Raw genomic sequence first — 15,243 nt, forward strand, 5'->3', positions numbered from 1 at the left:
AAAAAGGAGCAAACCTCACTTGCCTGCACTTTTTATCCTCATCCTGTTTTATGTCTTTTCATAGAATGTTTTGCCAACTGTAATGCTTTAGCGTTTCTTGTTTAACCATCTATTGTCAGTCTCATTTCATCAGAATATAAACTTCATGAAGGTGTTGGCTTTGTCATTAAGCTCACTACTGTATGTGGAGCAATTTGCACAGTCCCTGTTCATATAAGTGGTCAGCAAGTTGCTGAATTGTTCAATGAACACTAAAAATCACAGTAACATCTACACATATTTTAGGAAGAAGAAACAAAGACTTGTAGAGTATTTAGTCTACAGATACCATTCGACGCCATTATGAATTTTGAGGCCTCTTGCATTAGCTGCAGAGCAGCATCTAGCAAATAAAGAAAGATGCATCAGAGAAAGTCTTGCACTAAGATTGAAGAGAGTTCACTTCTAGTCTTGGCTGTGGACATGAAGAACACGCTTAACCTTGGTTTCACCATGAGGAAAATCTGAGAACTGAGCTATCCGGGGTCCTTTCTGGCTCAGATTCTGTGATTCTGTGGGCTATGCCCTGCTTTTGGTATCCTCAAAGAAGCACATGTGGCTTGTTGACATAAGAAGGGACTTGCAAGTTTGAAAGCTTCCTATATAACCATTCAGAAACACACACAAATTCCCAAAAGGTGGTAGTTGAAAAACCACTGCTTTCGCCGGGCGCGGTGGCTCACGCCTGTAATCTCAGCACTTTGGGAGGCAGAGGCAGGCGGATCACAAGGTCAGGAGATCGAGACCATCCTGGCTAACACAGCAAAACCCCGTCTCTACTAAAAATACAAAAAATTAGCCAGGCGTGGTGGCGGGCACCTGTGGTCCCAGCTACTTGGGAAGCTGAGGCAGAAGAATGGTGTGAAAACAGGAGGCGGAGCTTGCAGTGAGCTGAGATTGTGCCACTGCACTCCAGCCCAGGCTAAAGAGCAAGACTCTGTCTCAAAAAAAAAAAAAAGAAAAAGAAAAAAGAAAAACCACTGCTTTCAGTAATTATGGTTTTTCAAATTTTTCATTATTATGATGCAGAATAATAATTGTCATCAATTACTAAGTGCCCACACTTTAGGAACTTAGTTAAAAGGAAAAAATCTAATTATAGGGTACAAACACTTGCATAAATTAATGGATTTGGGGCTTATATTAAGGTAGCAATACAGTGCAAAGCCAGGAAGATTCCATTTCTTTTTACTTATTTTTTACTTTTATTTTTTAAGAAGAAGAGTCTTGCTTTGTTGCCCAGTCTGGAATGCAGTGGCATGATCCCAGCTCACTGCAGCCTTGGGCTTCTGGGTTCAGGCAATCCTCCCACCTCAGCCTCCTCAGTAACTAGGACTACAGGCATGCTCCACCATGCCTGGCTAATTTTTGTATTTTTTGTAGAGATAGGGTCTTGCTATGTTGCCCAGGCTGGTCTTGAACTCCTGGGCTTAAGAAATCCTCCCACCTTGGTCTCCCAAAATGTTAGGATTACAAGCATGAGCCACCATGCATGGCCCTGATTTTATCTTTATTTACTTTAAATCTAGTTGATTATTTTAAAAGAACTAATGAAGAAGCATGATCTCTTCTTCTGCACTCAGCCACCTGGCTTCCCATCTCAGTCACGGAAACTTTTATTTAAAGACAATGTCGTATCTCGATGGATCATGCAAATTTTGGAGGATGGCTGAATTATCTGAATTCTGGTTCTGCCATTCACTGTAACCTAAAATAAACTCCCCACCTCTTCTTAACTTTAAGCATTTGGGGTTTTTTAAAAGGGAATAATAAAAGCCAATCTACAGGGAAATTTTTGTAAGACAATCAGCTAAAATTTGTAAAGCACTTGACATAGATTTGTCACTGAACAAATGCTAGCTTCCTTCTCTCTTTTTCCATCTTTACAGCCTCAGAGAAATTGAGCTTTTGGAGAGATACATGGGTGACATTCCATGGGCAAAGTTGCCTACCCTTGCAAAGGGAAAATGGCTTCAGAATCCCACTTTACTTCTTACTTCACCCCTCTAGCAAAACTAAAATGACCTATTTTTCCAGACTAATACTTCTCTACAAAAATTTGCTTCATTAGGCCAGGTGCGGTGGCTCACACCTGTAATCCTAGCACTCTGGGAGGCCGGGGGCCAGGGGGCGGTGGATCACCTGTGGTCAGCAGTTCAAGACCAGCCTGGCCAACATGGCGAAACCCCATCTCCATTAAAAACTCAGAAATTAGCTGGGCATGGTGGCGGGCACCTATAATCCCAGCTACACGGGAGACTGAGGCAAAAGAATTGCTTGAACCTGGGAGGCAGAGGTTGCAATGAGCCAAGATCGCACCACTGCGCTCAGCCTGGGCAAAACAGTGAAACTCTGCCAAAAAAAAAAAAAGCTTAACTGTAAATGCAGTAAAGAACAACATTTTCTTGTATGCATGCATATATCCATCCATCTCTGTTCTCTTCAGAATAAAAGCAACAAGCTAATGCCAAATGGACTCAAAAATGGCCCACATATGTTTGTATATTTGTGTTTTGTTTGTTTTGGCTCTGTAGTCCTTTAATTTTTATTTTTTTACATTTACATTCTTATACTTTAAAATACTATTACACATGAAATTCTGAATCTGGTTTGTTTTTAAATATCAAAAGATTTGGCAAGCCCAGAAGTAAAACCCTTACATATATATTCATATGATTTTCAACAAGGTTGCTAAAACCATTCAATGAGGAAATGACAGTTTGTTCAACAAATGGTGTTGGGAAAACCAGATGTCCACATGCAAAAGAATGAAGTTGAACTCTTCTTACTCTACACCATACACACACACAAAAAAAAAAACTCAAAATACTCAAAATGAATCAAAGACAAACATAAGAGCTAAACTTTGAAACTCTTACAAAATATGGGGGAAAGCTTCTTGACATTGGAGTTTGCAATGATTTCTTGTATACGACCCTAAAAGCACAGGCAACAAAATAAAATTAGATAAATTGGAATACTCAAAATTTAAAACTTTTGTTCATCAAAAGACACAGATGAGAAGGAAACTATGGAGGAGAAAACACTGGCAAATCATATAGTTTGTTAAGGGGTTAATATCCAGAATGTATCAAGAACTCCTACAACTTAACAATAAAACAACAAACAACCCAAATAAAAATTAAGCAAAAGACTGAAATAAAACATTTTTCCAAAGAAGATCTATGAATGGCCAAAAAGCATATGAAAAGATGCTCAACATCACTAATCATTAGGACGATGTAAATCAAGACCACAATTAAATACCAACCATCTCACATCCACTAGGATGTTAAGGATGTAGAGAAATTGGAACCCGTGTACACTGTTGGCAGGAATGTAAAATGATGCAGCTGCTGTGGAAAACAGTAAGGCAATGTTTCAAAAAAAATTAAAAATAGAATTACCATATGATTCAGCAATCTCACTTCTGAGTATATACTCAAAAGAGTTGAAAGCAGGGTCTCAAACAGACATTGTACAATGAGGTTCATGGCAGCAATAGGTTCTCAATTAGAAGAGGGGTCTTCCTTCTATATCTAATTGACCATGGTTTGTTTGTTGCAGGCTGGTTGTTTAACTGGATTCTGGCAGGCATTTTTTTTTTTTGTACTTTAAGTTCTAGGGTACATGTGCACAACGTGCAGGTTTGATACATAGGTATACATGTGCCATATTGGTTTGCTGCACCCATCAACTCATCATTTACATTAGGTATTTCTCCTAATGCTATCCCTCCTCCAGCCCCACACCCCCCAACAGGCCCCGGTGTGTGATGTTCCCTGCCCGGTGACCAAGTGATTTCATTGTTCAATTCCCACCTATGAGTGAGAACATGCGGTGTTTGGTTTTCTGTCCTTGTGATAGTTTGCTTAGAATGATGGTATCCAGCTTCATCCAGGTCCCTGCAAAGGACATGAACTCAGCCTTTTTTATGACTGCATAGTATTCCATGGTGTATATGTGCCACACTTTCTTAATCCCGTCTATCACTGATGGTTGGTTCCAAGTCTTTGCTATTGTGAATAGTGTCTGGCAGGCATTTTTAATGAAACTATGCTCAAGCAGTAATTCTCTGAAATTATAGGTCACTGTCATTCATTGTGTATTTTTGAAGAAGTTCATCAATCTTTGGAGGAAACAACAGACAGCTTAGGTTGAGCAAATCATCTGACTTTTGGACACAGAAATGGATATTTAGGGCCAGGCGTGGTGGCTCACACCTGTATTCCCATCACTTTGGGAGGCCAAGGAGGGTGGATCACTTGAGGTCAGGAGTGCAAGACCAGCTTGACCAACATGGTGAAACACCATCTCTACTAAAAATAAAAAATTAGCCCGGCATGGTGGTGCGTCCTGTAATCCCAGCTACCCCAGAGGCTGAGGCAGGAAAATCGCTTGAACCCAGGAGGCAAAGGTTGCAGTGAGCCAAGATTGTGCCATTGCACTCCAGCCTGGGCAACAAGAGCAAAACTCCGTCTCAAAAAAAAAAAGAAAAAAGAAAAAAGAAAGAAATGGACATTTGGGAGGCAGCCCAGCATATTCACAGATGAGAGACACTGAGCAGTAGCTGTCATATTCTTTGATGTTTGTAAAAACTTCTAGAGAATCACACGCCATTATGTCCTTTTTGCATGCTTTGTGTACATCTCCAAAATAAACATTCTCTTTCACAAGGGGGCATTTGATTTCAAAAGTAATTTATGTGCATAAACTATGAAGACAACAAAAACAGATATAAAAATTTCCCTTTCACTAATTTAATTTTGCAATAAATAATTATGTAGTGGGCAGAAAACTGGGCAAGTTATTTCCTTTGGTACTAACAACACAGCGGGAATATATAAATAGGTAATGGGTAGTTGAATTCCCCACATGCACAAAAGGTACCCAGGAAACCATCTACATTTAGCAAGGCCTTATTTTTCCCAGTTTCTGTTCCTTATCAGAGTGTCACCATGCTAACCTGTCCTCACTATAAAGGCCACCTCTCTTTTTCTTCCCTCCAGCTCAGGAGTTTTATTAGCTTGTATGCAAGCTAATAATTCAGAATACTTCTCAATAAAACTATTCCATGGAAGGCTTTTTTTAATGATAAATGCTGAAACTTTCAACCTCATGATTAATTAAAAGTTGGTTATAGTCCATGCCTTCTTAAAAAAAATAAAATAAAAACGCACTTGATAAATTTAATGAAAGCTTACACTTTGGATCGAAAAAACACAGTCATGACAAGCATGGAGTAGAAATAAAGCCCCCCCCCCTCTCTCTCTACCCCACATTTCTTAACACTGTCTGGGAAACTCTCAGAGTCTTTTTAGAAAAACTGCTCTTAAAATGAAGGAAAAATGCCCACTCCTATGCAGAAAGGAGTGGGCATTTTTAGACTTTAAAGTGAAATGGACTTTTTTAAAAAAATGTACTAAACTATTACAGTAACCAGCACCTCCCTTTCTCCAAAAGGGTCCTTTAAACAAAAGTAAATGTTTTTTATCCTGATACACACACCTGACTAACATGCAGATGGGCCGACAGTTTTAAATAAACATTATACTTTTTCCAAGAGAACGCATTTTCTATTATATTATTAAAATGTATTAGAATTTAACTCTTTGCCTTTCCCTGTGTTTGTATATGAATGAGGTCAGCACAAATTAGGAGCATATTTATAGTGTATGGTATAAATATATGTAACAAAGACTAGTAGAAGAGTCAAACTTCGAAGAAAAGCAGCAGAATACAAAGGAGATGAACAGACACTTCTCAAAAGAAAACATACAAGTCCCCAACAAACATGCAAAAATGCTCAACATCACTAATCATCAGAGAAAGGCGAATCCAAACCACAATGAGATACCATCTCGCGCCAGTTGGAATGGCTATTATTAAAAAGGCAGAAAACAACAGATGCTGGTGAGGCTGTGGGGAAAAGGGAACGCCTATACACTGTTGGTGAGAATGTAAATTAGTTCAGCCCCTGCAGAAAGCAGTTTGAAAATTTCTGAGAACTTTAAAACAGAGTTACCACTCGACCCAGCAATCCCACTATTGGGTATCTATACAGAAGAAAACAAATTTTTCTACCAAGAAGACACATGCATTCGCAGGTTCATTGCAGCACTATTCACAATAGCAAAGACATGGAATCAACAGTGGACTGGATACAGAAAACATGGTACATACATGCCACGGAATACTACACAGCTATAAAAAAAATGAAATCATGTCCTTTGCAGCAACATGGACGGAATTGGAGGACATTATCCTAAGTGAATTAACACAGGAACGGAAAACCAAATACTGCATGTTCTCACTTATAAATGGGAGCTAAATATTGGGTACACATGGACACAAAGATGACAATAGACACTGTTGTCTACTACAGGGGGAAAGGAGAGGCAGACAGGGATTGAAAATCTATTGGGTACTATGCTCGGTACCTAGGTGATGAGACTTAGTACCCCAAGTCTCAGCATCACACAATATTCACACATAACAAACCTACACATGTACCCTCTGAATCTAAAATAAAAGTTGAAATTATTTTTTTAAAACAGTAGAGTTAGCGTTTTGAACTTTTTGAGGAAGCCAAAATTTATGTAACAGAGGTATAGTATCCTTCTGGCAATTTTATGAGAAGTGTTTTATAATGAATTACTTTTTCAGCAATAGAAAATGTTAACTGTAAAAGATTATAAGTAGAAAAATGATGTTCAGAACTAATTTAAAGAATTACTGGCCAAATGAGGTAGCTCATGCCTATAATCACAGCACTTTGGGAGGCCAAGGCGGGCAGATCACTTGAACCTAGGAGTTCGAGACAAAGCTGGGCAACATAATGAGACCTTGCCTCTACAAAAAAAAATACAAAAAATTAGCTGGGCATGGTGGTGCGTATGTGTGGTCCCAACTACTTGGGAGGCTAAGGTAGGAAATCATCTGAGTCTGGGAGGCTGAGGCTGCAGTGAGCTGAGATCACACCACTGCACTCCAGCCTGGGCAACAGAGTGAGACCCTGTCTCAAAAAAAGAAGAAAAGAAAAGAAATAATTACTTTTCTGGAATATTTTTTCCAGTTGGTTTTTATAAGATTTTCTACCAATAACTTGCACTCTTCCTTAAGAAAAGAAAGTGATAGTGGCGGTGGTATTAGCAGAGGTGGTGAGGGCATGGTGGCAGTTGTGGGTGGTGGGAGTGACAGGTGTGAGTGATTCTGGTAGGTGATGGTAGTTGTGCATGGTGTGGCTGTAGTTGTAGGCTGTATGGTGGTAGTTGAAGGAGGTGGCAGTGGGGATAGTTATGGGTAATAGTGGTGAGGAAGGTGGTAGCTGCAGGTAGAGATGATGGTAGTAGAGGTGGTGGTTATGGGAGGGATAATGGTGACATTTGTGGGTGGCAGTAGCTATGGGTAGCAGTGGTGATGATAGTTTGAGGTAATCATTGTGGATACGGTGGTGATGGAGGATGTGATAGTTATGCGAGGTGATGATGATGGAGATAGCAATTCGAGAAGATAGTGGTGACAGCTGTGAGTGCTAGTTACTGTAGGTGGTAATGGTGATGATGTGGGGACTAGCTGTGAGTGGGAGTGCTGGTGGTCATGATAGCTGTGTGCGGTGTGGTTGTAGTTGAGGGCTGTGTGGGAGATGATGATGGTAGTTGTCAGTGGTGGTGGTGGTGGTAGCTGTGTGGGGTGTGGTTGTAACTGAACATTGTGCAGGAGATGACAGTAGTTGTAAGTGGGAGTGGTGGTGGTGGTGGTGGTGGTAGCTGTGTGGGGTATGGTTGTAGTTGAGGGTTGTGTGGGAAATGGTGATGGCAGTGGTGAGTGGTAGTGGTGGTGGAGGTGGTGGTGGTGGTAGCTGTGTGGGGTGTGGTTGTTATTGAGGGTTGTGTAGCAGATGGGGGAGGTAGTGGTGGTGGTGGTGGTAGGAAATGGTGATGGCAGTGGTGAGTGGTAGTGGTGGTGGTGGTGGTGGTAGTTCTGTGGGGTGTGGTTGTAATTGAGGGCTGTGTGGGAAATGGTGATGGCAGTGGTGAGTGGTAGTAGTGGTGGTGATGGTGGTGGTAGCTGTGTGGGGTGTGGCTGTCATTGAACATTGTGCAGAAGATGACGGTAGTTGTGAGTGGGAGTGGTAGTGGTGGTGGTAGTTGTGTGGGGTATTGTAGTTGAAGGTTGTGTGGGAGACGGTGACGGTAGAGATGAGTGGTAGTAGTAATGGGGGATCATAGTTGTATATATTTGGTTGAGGTGTGGGAAAAATATGAGCAGAAGTAATTATTCTTAATGGGAAATTTTAGGGATCATATTGTATGATTGACTACGTTGCTTAAATATGACAAGATGTAGTTTAAAAATAGCTTATTATAAAACATCCACTGTAGCCAAAATTATCTGGGTTTCCTTTGCTGTGGATCTTTTCTGTCTGTCACTGAGGAAAATACACCAGCAAGACACAAGAAACTGTAATACTACTCCGATTAACAGTAATATTAACTACTGTATTATTAACGCAGTGTCTGCCATGTAACAGATGTTATGTGTGTGTGTGTGTACATATATAGATTTAATTTAATCTTCATAAATGTACACATTATTCCCATTTTGCAGGTAGTAAGGCTTAAACTAAGTGAGCATTTTGCCAAAGGTCATACAATCAGGTAGCAAAGTTGGATTTAAAATTAATTCCAGAGTTGGGTGCCATGGCGCACGACTCTAGTCTCAGCTACTCAAGAGGCTGAGGCAAGAGGATCACCACTTAAGGTCAGGAGTTCGAGCCAGCCTGAGCAATACAGTGAAACCTTGTCTCAAAAAAAATTTTTTAATAAAATAAATAAGCAACTTCCTGTATTCAATTTTCACAATCTCTCTAACATATTCAAATCCACAACCTCATACTAAAGAATGTTTCTGGAAAGCACCTGAAGTCCCTCTCTGGGCTGACAGTCTACTGACTGTCTAAATGAGACTCAGGAAATCTGAAAGCTTGGTTTTCATTAGCTCCAAATTACCAGTTCATAAAAAGGCTCAGAGGACACAGAAGACAAAAGTGGCTATCCTTTGCTAGGAATTATCAGAATAATGCACCTAAATTAATCTCTCCAAGATTTTTTGTTTTCTCTTCAGCATATGCCCAAGGTATGTATGAGGTGAGCAACCTCAAGCTATTCTGAATGACAAGGACTAGTTTTAGGTAACCTCCAATTGAATTGTTTTTATTTTTCCTATGGAGATCCAGAAACATTTGTTTTCAAATGGAGCAAACAGCACTGTGATACTGACTTCGTTTATTAAAAAATAATTGTTTCCAAATTAATTTCAACTCATAATGAGTTCAAGCAATTAGAAATAAAGACAGTATCTCCAAAAATTCTAACCAAAATGTTTATTTCACAAGAGTTCCTTAACCCATTCTACCCATCCAGCACCTGTTATCAATCCTGACCACCACCCTAGTCTTAGAGAAGTAAGAGAGAAGGGGAATGAACACTCAGCCCCAAATCATTCATCCTTTGATTCTAGAAAATCCCACGGTTTTTAAAGCCTCAAAATCAGAATGACTTTCATTCACTACTTTGAAGAGACTGGTCTCTGAGAGAGAAAAATTGAGAGTCATTTGATTGTTTAATTTGCTCATTAACCCAAAAAATGTATAAAGCAGTGTCTGATTTCTGTTGGCACTATTAATTACACTGCAGCAGTAAGAGACCAGACAAAGGAAAAAGAAAGAAAGGAATTCAGTCCCTGCTCTCACAAAGTTTACATTCTATATTGATGCTGATATTGAAGTAACTTCAGCCAAACAGAAGGAAAACTCAATGCCAAATTTCTCAAAAGTTTCCCTTTAGATTTTTGCAGTCTCTTCAACTTAACTGTGAATATCTACTTTTCTGGGGGGAAAAAAGCTATTCTCTCAAGATTATAGAAAGAGACATAATGTTTATGAATAACTATGAATGCAAACACATATAGATATAAATATGAATGTTGGTATAATTATAAATACACACATGTGTAGTAGTAGTTTAGTGGGGCAGTTTAAAGTTGGGATTTGAAGTTCAAATCTGTCCCTTAACTAGTCATATTTAGGTAAGTTTTCTGATCACTTTAAATCTCAGCATCCTCAGCTGTAAAGTTGGAATTATAATAATACATACTAAATAGGACTAATGCAATGAGTAAATGTGAGAATTTGCACTAAACAGTTATTCCAGTGGCTGGAACCAAGTTGATGTCTAATAGTCATTATCATTGCGATATCTCTATTAATTATGTGTATATTAGATGGAAATTAAGAATTCCATCAGCAAAATCCCAATCATGGTTTTTAATTGTCCAAAAGCATCATTCTCAGTCACTGGGGCATTACTTTCTTAGGTTCTCGCAGAAACTTTGTTTCTAAAATTTGATATCAAATACTGGCAGAAATCCAACTGAAAATCTCACCGCAGGGCTCCCAAAACACATCTTCGCATGATTCTGCTTCACTTATTTCCCCAAAGTAGGTCACTGGCATATGACACCTTTTACTCTTCTGTAAAGAAAAGCAGCAAAAGTCCCATTGCTTTTGCATAAATATGGTTCTTTTCTTCCCTTCCCTTCTATTTAGCATTTTTTCTTCCCATTCTTAGATCTAAGCTTTAACAGAAGCTACTTACAATTTCTTTTTCCAAAATGTAATAAAGCAAATGAAAATATCTTTACCAGATGGCCCTGAACGTAATTTTAACTTTTTGTTATGATGCTGGACCATTTTACACAAATCAATTTTTGCTTTGATAATATGGAGTTATTTTCTTAGGAACTTAGTGCTATTTTCCCTAAACCATATAGCTCCAAATGTCTTGAATATAGTATTTCTATTGTTTATGATGCTTGAAAATGTGTCACATCTCAGTTCTCTGGTTACTAGATCTAGTCTCCCTCCCTCTTTTACCTTTCACCAGTGCACACGGTTCTATATTACATTCCACTTTCAGCTAGAAAAAGTTTCTAAGAAAAAACAGATAAATACTCTGGCTAAGTATGAAAGTTTGAGTAAAAACAAAAATTCTAATGGCTGCATTTCTCTTCCAGTTTAAAATGCATGGACTTTGTGACAGATATATTTCCCCTAATGGAATAGCATTCTTTTACTCTTTCTAATTCTTGAAACTCTTCAGTAAGTTCTTACTGAGAAAATATGTTGTTACTTGATTACATAATAAAAAGGCTGAGTTTCAGCAATGTTGACTGGATCAAGTATAAAAATATAGGACTCCATTTCTATTCTGTACATGTAAAAACTCACTTGAATTGAGTCGTCTAACGATGGGGTAATGTTGAAATTGTGGACTTGACACATGAGCATCAGAAACTCACAGGTTGGGTTGCTGTTAACAATTCAGATTCCCATTTCCCAGACATACACATTCTAATCCTTTAGGTCCGGGGTTGAACCTGGTATCCTAAAATTTGAGAACATTTATCTAGGGGTCAAAGGATTTGATGAAAAGCTCACTTTTAATAAGCTGCACGCCATATGTTCAAACTCAACCTTACCTAATCTTTCTAAATTTACCTGTAAATACAATTTCTAAATATACTTCCCTTTTATCTAAAACAAGTTGGAAAGAATTGGGTTAGGTTTTTTAAAGAAAGCCAATTATTGCTCTGCAAAATAAAGGTAGTATCCATTTCATTGTAGCAGCGTTTTATATGCTGATAAAATCTAAGGAAGTAGGCATGTACTCAGTCCTTTGAAGGCGGTTTCATGAGAAATAGGGATTTACAAGATCCTTGATTTTTTATTTTCAAGATAAAATATAGATGAAATCCCCTAGGACACTATCCTATTAATGTAATTACACAGATACAGGCATGGGAGGAAGTGCCAGGTTGATGAGAAATGACAGCGAGAGAGTTGGCAAGCACAAGTAGAGATTTCCAAACTGACAAAATCAGGACTAAAAAGCACACATTTAGGTTAGAATAAATCTTGCTGAAGAATATAGCCCTCTGTAAAGAGAATCCTACAATGTTAATGGAAGTGGATTTGCTGGTATAAAATGGCATCTGGTTAGCAATCCCTATATCAACATCTCCAAATGTGCCCTTGAAATACCTACAAAGACTCAGAAAGACATGGAACTCAAAGGAAGCCTGGAAACTGAAACAGACAGCCAAGCCATTGCCAGAATCTGTTAGGAAATTCCAACAATTACAAGCCAAGAGCTGAAATGAGACTAGTCACAAATGATCTCACGGCACACACACCACCCACAAGATACTTGGGAGGAAGTTCGGATCTCCATTTATTATCTACTTCTGATTCAATGACTCAGGAACCATGCTTAGTTATAGAATGAGGCAAGCGCCCCAATCCTAGGAGACTCTCTTCTGTTTCTGCCTCAGCCCCTTCCAAATGTCTCCCATTGGAAATATAATGGAGGATCATAAAGCTAAGAAAAGCAACAGGGCTAAAAGGAGGAAGGACTGGTGGTAATACAAAAAATTTAGGTTGATGTGGAAGACATGAATAGAAGTGTTAATAAATAAAGGCTAAATCAGAATCCTAAAGATACTGTATAGAGGAGGCTATAGTCTCTCTGAATTTTTCATGCATTCCAACATTAAGATATGGGGCCATGTGAGTAGAAGTTTGTCTGAATTCAACAAAGCTACGGTAGATGAATGGCTATGGGGCAACAGAAATCATTCAAGAGCCACGCACATTTGCCTTCCCTCCTGTCCTCAATCTGTGATGAAGGCAAATGGGAAAACCAGGCAGATGCTTTTTCAGTTGGTGTTGGTGGTTGATAAGCTGAGTACATTATCCCACAATGTAGAGTGTCCTGACTCATGTTTAAGAGCAACATTTTCAAATCAACTTTATTGAGGTCTAATCTGCACTAAGTAAAATATATCCACAGTTCAATGTGTTTTGACATAAACTCCCATGTACCTACCACTCCAATCAAGTTATACATAAAGTATGTCCATCACCCCAAAAGGTTCCCACATGCCCCAGTGTAGTCAATTCTCTCCCCATCCCAAAGAAATGCTGATTCTAATTTCTACTGCCACAGATTAGTTTTGCCTTTGTTGAATCCTAAAATGTGTATTTTTCTCTAACTTCTTTCACTTGCCATGTTTTTAACATTCACAATGTTGTTAAAAGAATCAGTAGTTTATTTCTCTAGATTGTTGAGTATGCCATTTAATGAGGATGTTATTATTCATCTATTGGCTTGTTGATGGATATTTAGGTTGTTTACAGATTTTGGCCGTGGTTAATAAAACTGCTATGAGCATGTATGTGCAATATCTTGTGAGCATGTTTTTATTTTTCTTGGGCAAATACGAAGGAGCAGAATTGGTGGGTCATACGGTAGGTAGGTATTTAACTGAATAAGAAACTGCCAAGCTCTTGTCCAAAGTGACTGTGCCATTTTACATTCACACCAGCAATATTTGAGAGTTTCAGCTGCCCTACACCTTTGCCACTACTACTATTGTCAGTCATTTTCATTTTAGGCATTAAGAGCAGTATTTTGATGCACTAAAATACACACACACACATGCATATATATATTTGCTTATTTGTTAGTTTTGCTTGGTTTGGTTTTTGGTTTTTATTTCTTGTTTTTGTTGCTGCTGCTGTTGAGATACAGGGTCTCACTCTGTCACCCAGGCTAGCATGCAATGGTATAATCATAGCTCACTATAACCTCAAACTCCTGGGCTCAAGCCTCCTCTCGCTTCAGCCTCCTGAGTAAATAGAACTACAGGCACATGCCATCTTCCCAGCTACTCACTATGTTGCCCAGGCTGGTCTCAAACCCCTGGCCTTAAGCAATCCTCCCACCTTGACTTTTCAAAGTGCTGGTATTACATGCATGAAACACCATGCCCCGGGCCCCTTGGTTTGATTTTTATCTGCCCTGCAAAAATTACTTTGAAGAACTGCTACTTCTCAAATTCATGAGTTTGGAACATATCACATGTACATCATTACATGCTCTTCACCTCACCTGTCTTCTAGGCCCTTGGCTATCTTGTTCCACTTCAATTGTTGCTGGGACCTTAACTCCATGCATGACCACCAAATCCCACTGCCTCATGCTCTGTCTCCTCCTTATCTTTCTGGATTCACAGAAAAGGCACAAGTCCCAGGGCATGGGACGTGATTGCTGAAGGGACTGAGTGATCCAACCTAGAAGGGTAGAGTAGCTATCTCCCTCTGGGATAACCTTTGATCAACAGGAAATAGGAAACGGGATGGAATGAAGCTGGCAAGTATGTTTCCTCCCAGTTTCTTACTGCACCGGACTGAAGCCCAGTTGACTTCTGCAGTGTGTCCAGCTATCCCCTCTGCATGGCTTAGCTGGTATATATACTGAGAAACCAGCAGAGCCTCTCCACAACTCATCATGAAACCACGGCCATGTGGTAATGCATCACCTACATTCATTCCCCATCCTTTCCTGTCTCGTTTCCTTTTTCTCTCACTCTCTGCTCTGGGATTTGAACTTCTAATAAATCATTATTACTTAAATCTGGCTTTGGATTCTGTTTATTGGGAACTCAGATTCTCCCTGAAGTTCTTCTCCTGAGCTATCTTGATCCTCATCCTTCTTGGTGCCCTTTTGTTCAACCTTTCTTTGATTTTATGAGTCACCCACTGTCTCTCTAATAAATTCCATTTCGGTCAGAGTCAGTTTCTGTTACTTAAAGCCAAGGAACCATAACTGGTTTTTCAGACAAGAGTATAGTTTGGTGGAATATTGAAATGTATCTCTATAATAATTTATCCTACAAAAAGGGAGACTGAGAATCACAGAGGTTAATGAAGTTAACAATATGCTACAGCAGAAATGCACAGAATAACACCAGGCAAATAGTAGGTCCTAAGTAAATATTTACTGGACCTAAATCAGGGAAACCTAGTTAGTACTACATGTTTCACTAGACTTGACTCCCTTTGAGCTTCTCTTATACTAGACTTTATCTCAATTCAACTTAAAGACCTCAACAGGAATGATTCTGTCTTACATGTGCTATAAAGGATTATCTATGATTATCTGTCAGCTGATGTAATTCTTTATCTAAATACTTATGTCTGGTCTAGTTTGCATTGTCTTCTGAAATAGAATTTTTAATTTTATCCAATTTAAAGAGAGGTACATCTGAGAAATCTTAAAGGAAAAGAACAAAGCTGGAGGA

The sequence above is a fragment of the Nomascus leucogenys genome, chromosome 2 (genome assembly GCF_006542625.1).
Source record: "Nomascus leucogenys isolate Asia chromosome 2, Asia_NLE_v1, whole genome shotgun sequence".
In the NCBI taxonomy this organism is placed as follows: Eukaryota; Metazoa; Chordata; class Mammalia; order Primates; family Hylobatidae; genus Nomascus; species Nomascus leucogenys.